At 42.5% G+C, this 20307-nt stretch overlaps 1 protein-coding gene across 13 annotated transcripts in view; it reads right to left on the bottom strand.

Annotated features, from left to right (window-relative positions):
* The window catches only part of KIF3B (kinesin family member 3B), a 60147-nt gene extending 40128 nt beyond the window's left edge, over nt 1-20019 (bottom strand). Inside the window, exons 1-4 of one of the 13 annotated variants that reach the window (XM_058286882.2) lie at nt 19512-19608; nt 18228-18352; nt 16870-16953; nt 5711-5910 (exon numbers count right to left, since the gene is read on the bottom strand). The gene's annotated coding sequence lies outside the window, so the exon portion shown is untranslated. Of the gene's footprint in view, nt 1-5710; nt 5911-16869; nt 16954-18227; nt 18353-19511 lie in introns of all 13 variants that reach the window. The other 12 variants (XM_058286880.2, XM_058286885.1, XM_012527400.2 and 9 more) reach the window with 12 other exon arrangements.
* Between the last annotated feature and the right edge of the window lie 288 nt (nt 20020-20307).

Here is a 20307-nt window from a genome sequence, read left to right as displayed (position 1 = left end):
TACATTTTTAAAGGTTTGCTGCTATGCTATTTTTTTATAATTGATTATATTAAATCGAACATGGCCTTGCACTCTCTTAAAATTTGTAATTTCTTTCTATCTATTTTTCTATTTATTTTACAATCTTAAAAAAAGGACTTTTTAACAGCTAAAAAAAAAAGCCATTGATTTATACTTTGGATAGATCGTATGACATGTGAATATATCTCAATAAAACTGCTTATCGGGAAGCAGTTGTGGCTCAACTGATAGAGCATCCACCTATCATATGGAGGGTCCAGGGTTTGATATCCAGGGCCTCCTGACCCATGTGGTGAGCTGGCCCATGCACAGTGCTGCCACACACAAGGAGGGCCATGCCACAGAGGAGTGTCCCTGTTTAGGGGAGCCCCACGCGCAAGGAGTGCACCCCACAAGGAGAGCCGCTCAGCGCTAACAAAGTGGTGCCACACACACGGAGAGTTGACGCAGCAAGATGATGCAACAAAGAAGCGACACAGTTTACCGGTCCCTCATGACAAGAATGGAAGTGGACACAGAAGAACACAGTGAATGGACACACAAAGAGCAGACAATAAGGGGGAAGGGGAGTAAAATAAATAAAATATATCTTTAAAAAAAAAACAACTGCTTATAAACAAATAAATAATTGTGCAAGAACAGCCAAAAATAGCATTTATCTACAGAAAGGGAAACAGACAGAGAGAGAGGTGAGGAATTTTGTTTGTCTGTTTTTTGATTATTACTATTTATTGAAATAATGAAAATGCTTTAATAATGACTGAAGTGATGAATGCACAACTGTGTGATTATATCAAATACCACTGATCGTACACTTTGGATAAACTGTATGCTGTATTAATATTATTAATAAAATTGAAGGAAGTGGTTTTGGCTCAACTGACAGAGGGTCTGCCCTACCACATGGGAGGTCCAGGGTTCACACCCAGAGCCTCCTGACCTGTGTGATGGGCTGGCCCATGTGCAGTGCTGATGCGCGCAAGGAGTGCCATGCCACATAAGGGTGTCCCCCACGTAGGGGCGCCCCACACGCAAGGAGTGTGCCCCGTAAGGAAAGCTGCCCCGTGCAAAAAAAGCACAGCCTGCCCAGGAGTGGCACCATACACACACAGAGCTGAAGCAGCAAGATGATGCAACAAAAAGAGACACAGATTCCCAATGTCGCTGACAAGAATGCAAGCAGACACACAAGAACACACAGCGAATGGACACAGAGAGCAAACAATGGGAGTGGGGTGGGGGGAAGGGGAGAGAAATTTTAAAAATTAATTTTGAAAAAAATAAAAATAAAAAATAAAATTGATTTGTTTAAAAAAATGACTAGAATAAGTAGACAAACATAAATCAAAATACCTAGAGGTGTGTTTTTGAAACTATACAGTGATTCTAAATTTAATTTGGAATAACAAGAAAGGAATGTTAATCGAAGTATTTCTGGGGGAAAAATTTTTTTAAATGTTCATGTCACTGAGATTGCATCTCAAGGAAATACTCAAATATTGGGGCAATAAATTATGTATTAATACAATGGGAAAAAAATTTTTAAGTAGTATTTCTTTATGTTATAGGAGACTGTACTGAACCTATACTTATGATTAAATAATCCTTAATCTGAGTGAGCAAGATCAGCATTATGCTGTATTAATTTTACTGAGTTAACAGGATGCTTATGTAAACTGATTGGTAGATATAAGAACAAGGAATGAGTTGGCAGTCATACCTCCCAAGTCTCCTGCTAATTCAGGGACAGCAATTTTCATAGACCAAGTACCCTAGTATTTGAAAGCATAGTAACTGATCATTGATTTTGCTTATAATGAATAGAATAAGGATTTAGACCTTTTAATATATCAGTGCTCCACACTGTTGCATATTAATACACCATTTTTGGTGCCATAATAGTAAAATTCACTGCCACCAAACTTTCCACCGAAAAGGCTCTTGGGCAAAAAGACAAGTATCATTTGATGGAAGACGTTGTTGATGTGGGAGGGGTGGGGTGGGTGGGGGGGTATATGGAGACCTCATATTTTTTGAATGTACCATTTAAAAGAAAATAAAGAAAAAAAAATATAACAACAAAAAAAGTATCTATCATTACTCATGTTATAGAAATGACAGCTCTATAGTACAGAACAGTACTGATCAGTATGGTACCTACCAGCTACATGTGACTACTGAGTACTTGGAATGTGCCTCGTTGAATTTGCAATGTGTTGTGATAATAAACTATATGCTGGATTTTGAAAACTTAGTAAGAAAAAAACTGTAAAGTATCTCAATCATTTTTACATTAAATACATGTCAAAATGAGAATATTTTGGTTATGTTGGATTAAATAAAATATTAAAATTTTTTAAAAAAACAAAAACAAATTTTCTGCTTTTCCAGAAGAATGGGAATATCTGAGCAACAGCTGCTCCTCTGGTGCACTCATGCTCTCCAATCCTTCCCAGCTCCCATTCCCTACTGTCTCACACTCAGAGCATACTTTGTTCTTTTATACTGCCTTCCTGGCTCCTGTGGGCATCTCTGTCTGTGACCAAATTCATTTACACATGAGTCAATTAAGAAAGGCATGCCATGCTAGTTCATCTTTTTAAATGACATTTTCAAGAGTCTGTAAAGTCATGGGAAATGCTTACCATCAATGAAAACGCAGTTTACAAAATTGAGTGACAGCACTCAATCACAATTTTATAAAAGATAAGACACACATCAAAACATCAGTGATGGAGGGCGGTGGACTTGGCCCAGTGGTTAGGGCGTCCTGCCTCAAAATGGAGGCGCCCATACGGAGAGCTGACACAATAAGATGACACAACCAAAAGAAACACAGACTCCCGTGCCACTGACAACACCAGAAGCGGACAAAGAAGACGCAGCAAATAGACACAGAACAGACAACCGGGGGGGTGGGGGGGAATAAATAAATAAATAAATGAATAAATCTTTTAAAAAAAAACAAAAACATCAATGATGGTCCACTGTGGGTGATGGAACTATAGGTGGTTTCCCCTGCTCTTTTAACATTTTTGTACTTTCCAATTCTTCGTTCTTGGGCATGATGGACCTTCAAATGGGAAAAGACAAAGGTCTGTCAATTCACCAGGAACAGCTCTGCACAGAGGAACAATCTCTGGGCACACACAGTGCATACTAATGCATCTCTAATCAATGCATTCCAACTCTATATCCTCTAGGATCAAACAGGCAACTACCTGCCAATGGCTTGGCCCCGGCTTCAAGGACTCCGGGTGTCTGAAATGCAGTTTGAGCCACGGATCACAGCAAGGTCCGTGAATCTGCAGAAAAGCAACACTCAGGCAAGAAGATCAAAGTGACTCCCTATCCACCAGACCAAACCAACTCGCCGCGCAGGCTTCTCTCAGGGGAAGCGGCTGTTTCTCCTCTGTATCCACCTCATCACCATCAACACTGCTCTCTTTCACAACTGTTTCTAATTGTTTGGAAGTATCAGGTCTCCTTGTTTGCAATCCCCAAACCGCACTAAAAGAGCAAGACCAGTCCTGGTTCTTTGGTTCCTGTGATGGCCAGTTCATCACAGTGGAGTTACACAACTTTCAAAACAAGATTATTCCTCTTCAGTTGAAAAAATAACACCACTGCCCTTCATGACTTTTAAAATGACAAGGAATTTGCGTTGAGGGAATAGTTCTATATTTGCTTCTGTGTGCATAAAATATATCTCAGGGCTTAGGCAAGAGCCAGAAAACAACTGATTGCATAGGGAGAAAAGCTGGATGGCTGAAGACCAAGGGTAGCAGAGGGACTTTTCACTGTATATTCTTTTTATACCTCGTGAATTATGAACCATGTGAACATATTGCCTGGTCAAAAAATAAAATTAGGGAAAAAGGAGATGGAAATGTTTTGTGAAATTAAGTAAAATAATATCCAGGGGTTAAAAAAATTTTTTTTTCTATTTTGGCTATCCAGTCACAAAATTTTTATCAGTTACCATGAATCCATGAATATATGTATTAAAAAATTGTTTCCAGCAATGAGCTAAGGGTCATACAAGTAAAACTATCTGACCTAACTTTATGGTGAAGTTTCATAACAAGAGCATCTACAAGGACTACAGCAATGGAATTTTTACTTTCTAATGCCAATGTAAGATGTCTCATAGCCTCAGCCCTAAAAGGCATTCAGAGCAAAGATATCAAAATAGGCTAATAAACGGCATTCTGCTGTTATTGTAGGCACTGTTTATAAAATACAAAGTCATCTTTTTCTCAAGTCCCACAGTTGTGTCAACTTGTCTAAAGTTTCAAAATGTCCCTTACAGTACACAGGAGAGCCACAGCATCTCAAATTGGCAATAAATACAAAAACCCTAAATGTGAACATCCCTTGAAACAACAACTCCATTTCTTGGAAATCATTTAAAGAATATGACTGAATATTGAACACATGTACAAAGCTGTATATACTTGGTTACGTTTATCACAGGACCGTCTCTCAATAAGGGATTGGTGAGATTATAGCACATCTATACTACAGGAAACTATGCAGCCAAGAATAGTGATGAAAGAGGCCTCTAAACTAAGTATTTAGGTATGGGAAGATTTCCATGACATATTGCTGAATGAAAAAAAGCAGGCTACCTAACAGAGGGTACATGCACAGGTGCAGAGAGAGATGTGGGAGAGACAGAGCCACGTCATGGAGAAAAACACAAGACCTTGTATTCAACAGATCTGAGATTGAATCTCCACCCTGCCACTTAAAATCTTGAGAAAGTTATATAAATCATAGTTTCTTCATCTATAAAATTGGTTAAGTAACAACACCTATCTTAAAGTATTGTCAAGGATGAAATAAATAAACAAATTTTAGATGCTCGGCCTAGTGCCAAGGTGCATAATAAACATTTAGGAGGCAGGGGACTTGGCCCAGCGGTTAGGGCATCCGTCTGCCACATGGGAGATCCGTGGTTCACACCCCAGGCCTCCTTGACCCGTGTGGGGCTGGCCCATGCTCGGTGCTGATGCACGCGGGGAGTGACGTGCCACGCAGGGGTGTCCCCCGCGTGGGGGAGCCCCACACGGGGGGAGTGCGCCCCGTGGGGAGAGCCGCCCAGCACGGGAGAGGGTGCAGCCTGCCCAGGAATGGTGCCGCTCCCGCAGAGAGCTGACACGGCAGGATGACGCAATAGAAGGAAGCACAGATTCCCGTGCCGCTGGCGGTGACAGAAGGTGGACAGGGAAGAAGACACAGCCGGTAGACACAGAACCGACGGCGGGGGCGGGGGGGAGGGAGGGGAGAATACAAACAAACAAATAAATAAATAAATAAAAAGAAAACTCAATAATTATTTGAAAACACATTTAGGAAATGCAAGCAATGTTGATCTCCGGGTGATGCACTTTTTTTTTTTTTTTTTACTTTGGACTTTTTGATAAATAGACACGTGTATTTTGCCTTTTATAATCAGGGGGGAAAAGCAATGAAGCTATTTTCCTTTGGGAAAAAAATGTCTAGCACCTTGGTTTCATCTTAAGCATCTTGAGAAGACACACTACTTCTCTAGGAAAAAAAACTAGAAAGGTCACAAACAAGGAACATGAACATGAACATGAACAAATAAATGAATTCAAATTGACATCATGCATTATTCCCTGTTATTTGATGACTTGAACAGGCAAATAAAGAAGGCATTTACCTAGGGGAAAAAGGAGAGAAATTTTCTTTTGTATCCAATTGTGAAACATTCCTAAAAGACATTCAAAAAACTATATTCAAGTCTAGAGGATACCTCCCATTCAGAATCAAGTGTGGGTCTGGGTTTTGTTGTATTCAGTAGTCACAACTTCACTGCAGTAAGAGCTTTTTGCGCATTCTTCTTTTAATCCGGAAAATCACCTTATAAAGAAGGTAAGTATTAGCCCCATTTTATAAAGATCAGAGGCTCAGAGAAATTAAATAATTTGCCCAAGGGCACACAGCAATTAAGTGGAACAGCCAGAATTCAAAACCAGGTTTGTCTTACTAAAAAATCCACATATAAACATATAAAATCACATATTTTAAATATATATACATATTCCTATAAACATATATACATATGCATACATGTGTGTGTGTATCCATGATATACAGGTTAAAACAATTCAAGCCATACAGAGAAGTGACCATGTAAATCTTTTCCCAAACCCCTGGGAAGATACTCAATGCATTATGTAAGCATATTTGTATCTGTATTACTTCCCCACTATTTTCTTTTTAAATTTAAGCAGAAGTCTACTTTATACCATTCTTGAAAACAACCCTCCTCTTTTTCTAGTAGCCACAAAGATAGCATGGTATGGTTGTCTCATAATGTATTTGATCAGTCCCCCACTGAGAGGCATTCCAGATTGTTTGTTTTTTTGCTACCAAAAACCATGTTGCAGTGAATAACGTGGGCATACACCTTAGGTACATGTCATGTGGTAGAATTCGTTCCCTTCCAGGTTGCATCACTTAATCCTCCCACTAACAGTGTCCCTAGTTCCCCACACAACAAACAGAGCCCCTGCTCTGAACCACCACGAAGTGATGAAACTCAAGAGTCTTCCTGCCATGACTTCATGTTCCATGTACTCACCAGGGAAGAAATGAAGCTGAGGTTATTTCTCTGCTGAAAATGTATACTCTGCCATAAGAGATATAACTAACCAAATGCAACTTATGGTCCTTGTCTGGGGCCCTTATTATTTTTTTTTTTAAGATATATTTTACTTATGTATTTATCCCCACCTCCTCATTGTTTGCATTTGCTGTGTCTGTCTGTTGTGTGCTGGTCTTCTTTTCAGGAGGCACCAGGAACCAAACCTAGGACCTCCTATGTGGGAAGGAAGTGTCTAATCACTTGAGTCACCTCAGCTCCCTGCTTTGTTGCGTCTCTCATTATATTTTCCTCCTGTGTCTCTTGTTGCATCATCTTGTTGTGTCAGCTTGCCACGCCTGCCCGTCATGTCAGCCTACTGTCTTTGCTCATTTTCTTGCTTATCTTTTTTTTTTTAAGATTTATTTTTTACTTCTCTCCCCCTTCCCCATTGTTTGCTCTTGTGTCCATTCGTTGTGTGTTTTTCTGTGTCTGCTTGTATTCTCAGCAGCACCAAGAATCTCTGTCTCTTTTTGTTGCGTCATCTTGCTGTGTCAGCTCTCCATGTGTGCGGCGCCACTCCTGGGCAGGCTGTGTTTTTCTCGCGTGGGGGTGGCTGTCCTTGCGGGGCACACTCCTTGCGCGTGGGGACTCCCCTATGCAGGGGACACACCTGTGTGGCACAGCACTCCTTGTGCACGGCAGCACTGCACATGGGCCAGCTCACCACACGGGCCAGGAGGCCCTGGATTTAAACCCTGGTCCTCCTATATGGTAGGCAGATGCTCTATCAGTTGAGCTACGTCTGCATCACTTGTTCATCTTCTTTAGGAGGCACTGGGAACTGAACCAAGAACCTCCCATGTGGTAGATGGGAGCTCAATTGCTTGAGCCACGTCCATTTATGACCTTATTTGGAACTTGATTCAAACAAACCAACTGTTAAAAAATGTATGAAACAATTAGGAAAATCTAGACACTGAACATTAGATGATACGAAGGTTTAGGTGTGATATTACTGCTTTAGGTGTGAAAATGGTATTGTGGTTATGTTTTTTTAAAAAGGTTCTCATCTTTTAGAGATAAATAGAAAGGTATTTTCAGATGAATTTATATACTGCCTAGGATCTAGGATCTGTTTCAAAATAAGCAGGGGGTGGATGAGTGGGGGATATAGGAGAACAGAATTACTATGTTTGATAAGTGCTGGAGCTGGGTAATGGGTTCATGGTTACTATTCTACTTTTATGTACACTTAAAATTTTCCACAATGAAAATAAAATTTGCCACCTGGCCAATAGCTTTTCATTTTAATCAGACTGCCATTTAGCTTAGAAGAGGGCCACAGCAAAATCTCTATTTAGAAAGGAGAGGCAGCCTGGAATAACAAAGAAGAGATTCAGACACAGCTGAGAATCAAATCCAGCTCTACCACTCCTAGCTCGAGGGCTCTGTGCCAAGTCTTCAACCTTCTGAGCTTATTACCTTATCTGAAAAATGAGGATATATTTTAGGGAATTCCATGCTCCCTGAAGTATGTGGGGACTAGATGAGACTAACCATTATAATACTGCCTGGGCCATGGGAGGTACTTTCTGCTCTGCTCCAGTTTACTGGAGGAAAAAACTGAGACTTAAACAGGGAAATAACATGCACACAGAGTTAATAAATGGCAGAGCAGGCAGAAACTAGATCTACCTGACTCCAAAGTCCATGGCTTTCCTCTACACCAGCATGTCCAAAATATCAGTCATGAGACTATCTCCTCACAATTTTCACCATATTCATGTACCACCTATACTAGTATTTAAATTTTTTAAATCAACTTCCTTTTAATGCAAATTTATTTTTAAAAAACTCAAAACCTTTTATACCACTACCATGAATGAAAACTCAGGATCACTTGTCATAAATTGAAGGTAACTAAGAATAAATATAGGGATACAAACCAACATCATTAAATTCTAGCTAGATGGGAAGTGGATTTGGCCCAATAGATAGGGCATCTGCCTACCACATGGAAAGACCACGGTTCAAACCCAGGGCCTCCTGACCCGTGTGGAGCTGGCCCACGTGCAGTGCTGATGCACTCAAGGAGTGCCATGCCATGCAGGGGTGTCCCCCGTGTAGGGGAGCCCCACGCGCAAGGAGTGCGCCCTGTAAGGAGAGCCGCCCAGCACGAAAGAAAGTGCAGCCTGCCCAGGAATGGCGCCGCACACACAGAGAGCTGAGACACAGATTCCCACAGAAGAACACACAGCAAATGGACACAGAAAGCAGACAATGGGGGGGGGGGGGGGGGAAGGGGAGAGAACTGTAAAAAATAAATCTTAAAAATAAATAAATAAAAACTTTTTAAAAAATTCTAGCTCGATATTGTAGCTGACCTGAGGCCTGATTTTTCTTTAAGATGAGTTTTGCAAACATTAAGAAACAGACTAGCCCCAACCAAATATTCTGCTTGACATAATCATAAAGACAGAAAGAGTTTAAAAGGGAGTAACTCTCTCACAATGTGATTCAACATAACTGAAGATGTTGTGTTTCAGTGTCATTAAGATATTCTCCTGGTCCACCTGGTTGAACTCTGCAAGATCCAAGGTCCCACATCTGATCCTCTGAATTAGAATCGCATTTTATCAAGATCCCTGGGGCATTTGTGTGCATATCCATGTTTGAGAAGCTCTGCTAAACTGACCAAACAGAATTTCCTATAAACCACAGGATTTACTTCAGTAACATGATGAATTAAAGGCTTTTTTAAAAATCCCTCTCCAAAAGTCCACTAGAACTGTCTTGGTTCACTGACCAATATCATAAAAATATGCTTTTCTCACAAGTCATGCAGCACACGAAACCTATGTCTACATGCTACACTTCTGGTTAATGTTGCCAACCAACAGTCTATCTAGAAAATGAAGAGTTTAAATGCCAAAGGCCCATGTTCTGGGTCTTACTCAAGGAAATTTGCACAAAAAAGAAAAATGGATTAAAAAATTGAAGACTGAGAAAAACTATTAAAATACACTTTACGGTATTTGAATTATATCTCAATATAGCTTTTTTAATAAAAGACATTCCTTTAGAGGGAGTATTTTAAGTAAATTTTAAGAAGGGAATGTATAGTTCTCCTTTAGAATTTTTATAAAGTTTTATCTTTTCCCAAACAACTTAATTAGAATTGTTCTCTTATAAGACTGACAGAGAAGAAAAGATGTTTGCTACAGCATTATATGTAACTATAAAAAACTGGACACTGCTTGTTTAAGTTTGCTAAAAGCTGCTGGGAGCAATACACCAGAATTGGGTTGGCTTTCATTAAGGCCCCCCAAATGAATCCAATCCAATCAAAGGATCCCAGGCCCACAGGAATGGATTAGCTTCAAGATCATAATCTTTGCTGAGATCCACAAAAAGCTTCAAACTGTCACACTCCACCCTTTGGATTCCAAAAAGGCATGTTCTTTCTATATGCAAAATACATTCATTCCATCACAATATTTCAAAAAGCCTTAAATCACTTCAGTAACAATGCTAGGTACTAAATTTCATCAAAATCAGTTACAGGCTTGCAGTCTGTCTTGGAGCACAATTCCCCTCCAGCTATAGACCTGCGAAACTTAGAAAACAAGTTCTCTGCTTCCAATATACAACGGAGGCAGTCATAGAATAAATGTTTCCATTACCATAGGGAGAAACTGGAAGAAAACAGGGGGAACAGGTCCCAAAGAGTTGTGAAAACCTGCAGGGCATAATCCACTAGATTTAAATGTCTGAGAGTCATCTACAGAAGGATGTTGTCTTCTCCCTAGGATCTCATGGGCAGCAACCCCACCCCTTCCAAGGGCTTGCCCAGCAGCCATCTTCTCAGTTCCACCCTTACCAGGCATCTGGGTGGCCACCAAACTCTACGCCTCACCCTCCGAGAACACTGGGGTGACAGCCACCCTCTCCCCAATCTCCAGGGCATAGGCCCAACCCCCTCAAAACAGTGGAATGGCAACCTAACTCCCCCCAGTCCCTGGGGAATGTGCTCCACCCTTTCTGAAGTCTGGGGCAGCAGCAATGTCCCTGAACAAGGGGGCAGAAGGACCACCCTCTTCACATGCCAGGGCAAACTCACCTTTTCCCCACACACATGGGTGGAGCCCCTCTCTAGGCCTGAAAAGATGCCTTAAGTCCAGACCTCAGCTTCCACGGTTTTGAGGCTGAAGTTACCCTTTTCTGTCCCTCTTACTCTAAGGTGACAGTGGTTTTGTTCATACAGATCTCTCAAAAAAGGGTGTTTGTTTAGCATGCAGGAAACAGGGATCCAAGCCTTGAGGTAATAAGACTTTCCACAAATCCCTTCCTGGATAACTGCATTTCCAATCCTGACTTACACTGAAAAGACTGGCTGGTTCAGTTAAATCCTCAAATGGGACTCTATTCTCTGGGGACTCGTTTTTCGAAAGCTCAGAATTTCCCAAACCATTATTTTTTGGTTTCTTTGTGCCGGGAGTTCAGTTCTCAAATTATCCCTTTCCTCTCCATTTTTTTTTTTTTTTTTTTTAAGGAGGTACCAGGGATTGAACCCAGGACCTTGTACATGGGTACACTCAACCACTGAGCTACATCTGCTCCCTATTCTCTCACATTTTTTTTAATAAGCTACAAGGAGAAGCTAAGCTGCATTTTCCACATTTAGTTAGGGTCTCTGCTCAGTTAAATGTCCAAGCTCATCACTTTCAAATTCTGCCTTCCATCTAATATCAGGAGTCAATTTTGCCAAATTCTCTGCCACTGCAAAGCAAGGATCAACTTTCTTCCAGTTTGCAATGATACAGTCATCATTTCTGTGGAAGTCTTCATCAAAAGTACCTTTAGGGTCCATATTTCTACCCAACAGTCTCTTCAAAGCCTTTTCTGTCAAGCATCTCACAAACCTTCCAAAATCCACCCCTTACCCATTTATAAAACCACTCCAATATTTTTGGTATTTGCATAGCAGCAGCACCCCATCTTCCTGGTATACCAATTTCTGTTTCAGTTTGCTAAAAGCTGCTGGGAGCAATATAACAAAAATGGGTTGGCTTTCATAATGGGAATTTATTTGGTTAAAAGCCTACAGTCTAAAGCTGTGAAAATGTCCAAATAAAGGCAGCATCAGAGATTCTGTCTCCCCAAAGGTCAGCTCCTGATGATCCTGAACTCCTGCCACACGGCAAGGCACATGGAGGCATCTGCTTCTCTTCTAGGTCTTGCTGCTTCAGCTTCTGGCTGCCCTGTCCATGGCTTCCTCTCTCCCAGGTTCTGCTCTGAGCTCCTGGGTTCCTTCTCCGTCTCTGTGGCTTTTTCTCTGTGTGTCTCTATGTTCAGTCCTCTGTTTATAAAGGGCCCCAGCAAAAGGACCAAGATCCACCCCGGGTCATACCTCACTGAAGCAATCTAATAAAAGTTCCCCCAAATAAATCCAATCCAATCAAAGGATCCCACACCCATAAAAATGGATTAGCTCCAAGTACATGATCTTTTCTGAGATCCACAAAATGCTTCAAACTATCACACCACCTAAATGCCCAAGGCCAGGGTAACTTTAGTAGTTCATGACCTACTAAACATGGAAACATGGAAAAATGGTTGTGAAAAAATGTTAAGTAAACATTTGCAAATACAAAATGGGAAACACACTTTGAGTGTATTTATCTAAAATTATATAGCCACAAGTAGACAAGTAAACTGAAAATTGTGTTAGGATACCATTATCATGAATAATTTCTGCCCCAATTGTATTGCTTCTCTTTTTTCAATTTTATTTATTTAGATACTCCCTTGTAAAAACATTATTTAAGGAAGCTGCCTTTTTAATTTAAAAAGTTAATGTCTGAAGGATTTAGTTTAAAAAAAACACCCAAAATGTAGACAAAGGTTCATGCAAGGATAATCATCATTAAAATGTTCTCTGTAACATTATTTGTAACATTAAAATATTGAAATTAGCCTAGATGTCCAATAATGGGGGAAACAGTTAAGAAATGCACATCCATTAGATAAAATAAATTTAAGAGCATATTTGCATATGTAAAATAAAATGTGAACAGTGGTTATTTTTGGGTGGTGGGATTCACAGTGAATATTATTTACTTTAATCTTTTCAGAAGTTTCCTCATTTTTCCTCAAATGGAAATTCACCATTTTTATAATCAGAAAAATTCTATTTTAAAAAATGCTAGAAATTGCAAAAACAAAGGAGGGAAAATATTGCATGTAGTTCTCAGGCTAGAATCTGACTCTTTATTGCACATCTTGCAAAACGAGTAATTTTCCACTGAGGATCTTTGTGTGGTTATCGTCAGTACCCTGAGCTGATGTTTTAACTCACCTAGATTGAATCTTCTATGATTTACCAGCTAGATTTTTCGCTTAGGTTCTTGAAATACGTTATAGTCATGATGACTGCAATCCACTAAACTGCTGGAGAGTGTATGTCTATAAGCTCTCAGTTTCCATTTAATTCATATCACACACAAAATCCCAAGCAAGCCCTTCTTCCTAAAACCACTGCAGAAGGTGATATGAAGTGTGTTAAATTCCCAATAATCAATGGCACGTTCTATTCTATTCGATCTACTCCATTTACATACCACGCTCAAGTATGACAAAATGAAGTTCTGTAAAAAATTTTGCCAAAAAAGTTAAATTTAAAACCACACCCATCATGATCATCACTGGTTCATTCTCTAATGCAAATTATGATTTAAATAAATCAACACACTAAAGATAGATCTGCCTGTGTGTGAGGCACTCACTCAATGTTGGCAATCTGTGTGACAGAGTGAGGAGACACAATGTGTCATCATGAATAACTGAACCTTAAACACCCACATCCCAAGCTGCAGGGCAGATGTGTAATGCTGATAAAATGAACTGATTGTACTGCTCTCCAACTGCCAGGAAAACCACTATAACAGCCCCACCCTGGAAGGTCTGGGAGAAATCCCACCATGAAGTAACCAAGGAAGGTCATTAAGGAAGCCACCTTCCTTGGCTCGTCTTTTGGGCAGAGCTGGAAGGGCCTTGGGAGACTGTCCCATGTCCTTATTTTGTATATATAGAAACTGGGACCAGAAAGGTTGAGTTACTTGCCCAATGTCCAAAGCAAGTGACAGAATATCCATTAGAATTCCTGTTTCCTCCCTGATCCCACTGCCTTTTCCCTCCAGAACTTCTTGTAATGGCAAAGGCCTGAACCAAGATATCAGAAATCTTTCTAAGACTCTGGGGGGGGATAAGGAGATGGTGATAGAAAAAGCAATCGGCACATAGGGCAAAGGGGAAAATGAGACACTAAGAGATGGAATCTTCTTAAATTACTCAGCAGGTGTTTAAGACTTCAGTGCACCCCAAACCCTCTTCCAACCACCTGTAGATATTATCACCAGACTCAAGAAAGAACCTGGGGCTAAGTGACTCCTGTTCACAGTTCTTACCAGCTTCAGGTGCTTAGGCCTGGAGTCCAACTACTAAGAAAAGCAAGAGGGAGAGATTTAACCAAATTGAAAATCTGTTTGTTGCCTCACCAGGCAAGTAACTGATACCCACAGTTACGCTAAAATAGCTCGAGGGTTTTTTCCCCTGGATTTCCTCAAACACTCTTTGAAGTCACTTTTTTTATCAGCATTTAAAATGAAGAGAAAGAAAGGCGTTTCCAAGTTATCCAGGGATGTGATCTCTGTCCACCTAAAAGACGGTTGATGAATGAGTGAGTGGCAGAAAGAGCAATGAACCTGGAGTCAGTGGATCTAGGGAATTTATTGGACCTTTCTGTGCCTCTACTTTTCTCTTCAGGAAAATAGGATTAATAGTACGTACATTACAGGACTGCTCTGAGGATCAAACAAGACAACAAGTGCTTAGAACAGTGCTTGACTCAATAAATGTTAGCTACTAATACTACTTATTGTCAAGTCCTAGTTTTACTACTTATTACCTAGAGGAGTTTACTTCAAACTTTAAGGTGCACAGGAAACACCCAGGGATCCTGGTAAAAAGCAGACTCTGGTTTCTTAGATCTAGGTCTAGATTCTGAACTTCTAACAGGCTCCCAGGGGACAGGGATGCCTCTGTTATGCAGAGTAGCACACTGAGCAGCAAGAACCTACCTAACCTAATGCTTAGCAGGGGCTTAATATTACTGACAAAAACAAATGACCTCTCTGCACCTCAACGTCCTCATCTACAAATTAGGGATAATACATATTCCACATGATCTTAACTGACTGAAAATTGGTAAATGAAAATGCACAGGAAAGAGCCTTATAAACTGGAAAGTTCTATAAGCAGTACTGATAGGACTGTTAGTCTTACTATTCACAATGTACCATGCTCAACTTTGAAAGTGCAATTACTGGAATATATGAAAAGGGGACTTCAATTCCCTTGCTCAGAAGAGATACTCCATTTAAGGATCCTTGAGGAATCCGGAGGAGCACAATAGAAGTTCAGAGGATTCTCAAATCAAAAGCTCAAAACATTAGAAATGTCATTCAATGGCCAAAGAAAGAACCACTTTGGCAGGGAGAGTGTGGCATCTGAGGCACTTAGAGTGAGTTTCACGAGTGATTCCACCCTCTCTCCCAGAACCGGCCAGCCTCTTTCCAGCTTTCATCATGCCAAAGATTCTGCATCAAGACAACAATGCCAACAGCACAAGACAGACGGGCACTGCCTAGCAAAGCCCATGCCTGCCTCCACGAGCACGCTGGGAGCCAAACTGAGAAGAGCAGGGCTTGCGCTGCACCGTGGAGGTTTCAGCTAGATGCACCTGGCTGTCCATAACCTGCAATTTCCTCCCTACTCACAATAAGGTATGATGCTTATATCTTGAGCTCTCCTCCAAGGAATTCAGAGTGAACAACAGCTAGTTCAGGGAAAAGGACTTTGGCCCGGTGGTTGGGGCGTCCGTCTACCACATGGGAGGTCTGAGGTTCGGGCCCTGGGCCTCCTTGACCCGTGTGGAGCTGGCCCATGCGCGGTGCTGATGCGCGCAAGGAGTGCCTTGCTACACAAGGGTGTCCCCCGCGTGGGGGAGCCCCGCGCGGGGGGAGTGCACCCATGGGGAGAGCTGCCCAGCGCGGGGGAGGGAGCGGCCTGCCCAGGAATGGCGCCGCCCACACTTCCCGTGCCGCTGACGACAACAGAAGCGGACAGAGAAACAAGACGCAGCAAAAAAGACACAGAGGACAGACAACCGGGGGAGGGGAGGGGAATTAAATAAATAAAAAATAAATCTTTAAAAAAAAAAACAAAAAAAAAACAACAGCTAGTTCCTCCTTACAGGGCACCTGACCAAAAAGTTCTCTCATCATGCTAGAGGCAGATGGCACTGCCACTATCTACCTAATTGCTCAGGCCAAAAACCCAGAAGCCATCCTTGATTCCTCCCATTCTCTCCCCTCCCCTCCCCATCCTGCTGGTTCTACCTCCAAGATACATCCCAAATCCATCCCCTTTTCCTATTCCCACTGCCACTCCCCTAGAAGGTCATTCACCATCACCTCCCTCCCGGCCTCCTCACTAGATTCCTGGCTGCCCCTTAAAATTCACTAGCCACATTAAAAAAAAAAAATCACGTCACTTCCCTTCTTAAGGTTTCAATGGCTCCCAACTGCTTTTAGAATAAAACCCCAACTCCTTACTCTGGCCTACAGGGCCTTCCCTGCCCTCCCACATTCACCCACCTCTCCACTCATCTCCCTCCCTGACTCATTCATGCCAGCCAATGGAACTTTCTTGCAATCACTGGAGTTTACCAAGCTTGTTCCCAACTCAGAGCCTTTACCCTTGCTGTTCCTTCCTCCAGATCTTCTAATGGCTTGTCCCTTCTTGGCAGCAAATCTCAGCGAAAATGTCACCACTTTAGAGAGGCCTTCTCTGACCACCCAATTAAAGTAGCAGCTTCCTCAGTTCCCTCAAGAAGATATTTTCTATGCCATCACTATTTTATTGTTTTCACAGCACTTACCTCTATTGAATTACCTTGTTCATTTACTGCTTTGTCTGTTTACTGCTACCAGAATGCAAGCTGACGAGAGCAGTCTACCTCTCCACATTGTATCCCCAGGGCTAGAACAGGGCCTGACACATCCCAGGTGGTTGGCAAATATTGATGGAATGAAACTGACACAGCATAGTAGCAAAAACACTCAACTTAAGAGTCCCAAGACCTGAATTCCAATTGGAAATGGCCTACTTACTAGCAGCATGACTTCTCTTAACCTCAGGTTCCTCGACTGTAAAATGGGGATCTTCATTTGCACTTTACCTTCCTCCCAGGGTTACTGACAGACCAAATGAATGAAGGCATGTGTAAGTATTCTGCAAACCATCAGGTACCATACAAACAGAAAGCATTGAGTCATTACCCACCACAACAGCAGGTCTTTCTCAGGAACTCAAAAATCAGTGGATGAAAGGCTTAAGAGAGATTTCTTCTGCATCCAGAAGAAATCTGAAACAGTGGCCTTTACTATGCAGTCTGAGCAAACACAAGATATGGATTCATTTAAATAAGCCAAATTAATTCAAATGTTAGTTAATTTGCAAAGTAAGCTCTAAATTACTTGAAGGATATGGAGATGGGTCTGATCTCTATATCCCCCATTGTGCTTGGCAAAGAGGGATTTAGTTAATGTTTACTGAACTGGGTGATGGTAACCAAACCTGGCATGTCACCACCAGCCTTAATTCTTCTTTGCAACCCATTCTGGCATGGGAATGAGGCTCCTAGTGCAAACCTGTAATAATAGCTACATCGATATAATATGACAGCTACTGGAACATGCTCACAATGACCTTGTGAGGTTTACTTTAACTTATTCCTCACCAACCATAAATGAAATATAAAACATGGTACAGGTGCTGTGCTTAAGCTCAAATAACAATAGTAGTAATAGCTAACATTTACCAATATGACAGGCATTTTACATGAATTAGGCTCAAGTAAATCCTTACAGCAGTCATACATGGTGGGTACTATTACTATGCCCATTTTACAGATGCAACACAAAAAAGTGAAGCATATTGCTCAGTGACATGTAGCCTGGAAGTGGCAGGGTCAAGATTTGAACACAGGTAGCCTGATACCATGCTTTTAACCACTAGCCTGCAATCAGAATTGTCCAACAGCACTGAAAGGATCTTAAGATATTATCTAGCTACTCCCCTCATTTTAAAGAGGAGGGGCTGAAGGGCTGAAAAGCCCTCTTTTTAATATTCCAGGTTTTCTCTTTTTTGAGGTAATTGCTTATGGTACACACTTTGAATGGCATGTATTTTTCTTTCTTTCTTTTTCTTTTTTATGTTTGTTAGTTCTTTTGTTGGACAGAACTGGAAGAAAAGCCTCTAGCCAGAGAAGGTACAAGCAACCCTTGTAGCCTTATAACAGCTACTGTTTGAGAAATCAGAGACATCGTGGCATGGTGGAGAAAACATGGGATTTTCCCGGAAACGTGTCCAGCTCCAACACTTAATAGCTGTGTTTCCTCAGCAAGGCATTCATGTTTCTGAGATTCAGTTTCCTCATATGCAAAATGCGGATGACATCGCCACTTACCTGGCAAAGTCTATGTGAAGATTAAATGAGATTTTAGAAAGTGCCTTCTTGGGAGTAGATGTAGATCAAGTGGTTGAGCACCTGCTTCCCATGTAAGAGGTCCAGGGTTCCATCCCCAGTACCTCCTAAAAAAACAAACAAAACAAATGAAAAAAAAAACAACTCTCATTGGGGGGCAGATGTAGCTCAGTGGTTGAGCAGCTGCTTTCCTGTATGAGGTTCTGGGTTCAATCCCCAGTACCTCCTAAAAGAAAAAGTGCTTTCTTAAGCATATACTTGTAAGCTATTACTACTCTAAGCACTTTCCAAAAGACATAAAGATACCCCTTTTTTTCTGGAAGGATCAGCAAGGCCCAAGTAGAAAATACCAGCATAACCCCAGTCATCTAGGAGGACTTTACCTCAGGGTTCCCCAAGCAGCGCTACTTGCAGAAATCCACAGCACCTCCCTCACTCTGAGGAGAAAGGAGAACTAAAACTGAGGACAGGGGCTCAGCAGCGGGAAGAAAACGTACATGAGCAGGTGCTCCAGACACACAAATCCTACCTGTCCTGATGTCATCTTCTGGAAGACCTGCCCATCCCAACCTACAAACCTTGCAGGGCACTTCCCAGGTGCTAAGTTATTTTCTAAAACCTGTCTCATTAGGTTCCCTCAGTGGTCCATTATCCCATTTTAAAGATAGAAAAGAAGGCTCAGAGAGATTAAGTAACTTGTCCAAGGCCGCACAGTTACTAAGATGGAGAGTCTCAAACTCATGCACTCAGACTTCAAACTGGAATGGAATCTTGACCCCCACACTAGGCTGCCCTAAGAATTCTCCCTCTCCCAGTTTAGGGCACTTTCACATACTTATCATCTCAACCACTCGGAGCTGCAGGTGTTAGAACCCCACTAGACAAAACAGATCAACTGCGGTCAGGCAAGGAAAGGGACTTGCCCAAGGTCACACGGCCAGCCAGGAGGATCGCCGAGGTTTCAGACCCAGGGCTCCTGCTTCCCCGCCCCTCTTCGGAGCTGGGATTTTGACCACAGCCTGGGGCACCCAGGTTGCACCCCGACGCCGCGCGTGGCGGGGTCTGGGAGACTGGCCGCAGCCCCGCCCGAGAGGGCGAGGCCGCCTGACCCGCCGGAGGATGCCGGAGAGGCAAGGCAGAGGATGCTCCGGCGTGCGGGGCAGCAAAGCCAGGCGGCGACGCCAGCGCGGGGGGCCGGCAAAGACCCCAGGTGGCTGGAGGGGCTGGACTGTGCCCCGCGGGCGCCGGGGTCGCTGCCCGACTCACCTGCTGCGGGAGCTGAAAGCGGGCGGCGGCGGCGGCGGCGGCGGCGGCGCCGAATCCTAGGCTCAGCCATTCCCCACTGCCCCGGATGGGGAGAGAGGTCTGCCGCTCACTTCCTTAGCAACCCGGCTCGGCGACCAACTTCCTTAGCAACCGGCGTCAATTTCAACAACTTTATTACTACACCGGCAGCGTACAGGGAAGCCGGCCGGGTGGAGCGCTGCCCTGCGGGGTCTGGCACGCAACCCGTACAATGTAGCTGCCCCACACAGTTCAGTTCTTTCACCCATCAAAGGGTGAGAGAGGCCAGCGCGACGTGGGCTGACTCCATCCGCTGGCTGTCTCGTACCTCAGTTTCCTCATTTGTGAAATGGAACGCATTGTCTTTATCGCGCCAGGGGATTTCAGCCGCCTTTTGATCGTTCCCAAAGCACTTTCGTATCCATCATCTGATTTTTGTGTCACAAACTGCTACTGAGGTAGACACTCTTTAGGATCCTCCCAGGGACTCAAGCCAAAAAGTCAGGAATCATTCTAGTCTCTTCCCTATTCCTCGTTCCATATCCAGTCAGTCACCATGTCTCTTCGTCCATCTCTCAATTATTTCTCCTAGCTATCAACATTTCTCCATTTTAAGGGCCACCACATCAGACCAAGGCACCCTCATCTCTAACCTGACTGCAATATTTGGCCTCTCTGCTTCTACTCTTTTGTTCAGCCCTGATATGCCAGCTCGTTTTCCACAAGGCAGCCAGAGTGACGGTTTTAAAATATAAATTAGATCATGTCCCACTCCCCA

This window comes from Dasypus novemcinctus, chromosome 24 (genome assembly GCF_030445035.2).
Source record: "Dasypus novemcinctus isolate mDasNov1 chromosome 24, mDasNov1.1.hap2, whole genome shotgun sequence".
NCBI classification, from domain to species: Eukaryota; Metazoa; Chordata; class Mammalia; order Cingulata; family Dasypodidae; genus Dasypus; species Dasypus novemcinctus.
The sequence above is the reverse complement of the archived record's forward strand: the minus strand, read 5'-3'. Positions and strand labels throughout refer to the sequence as shown.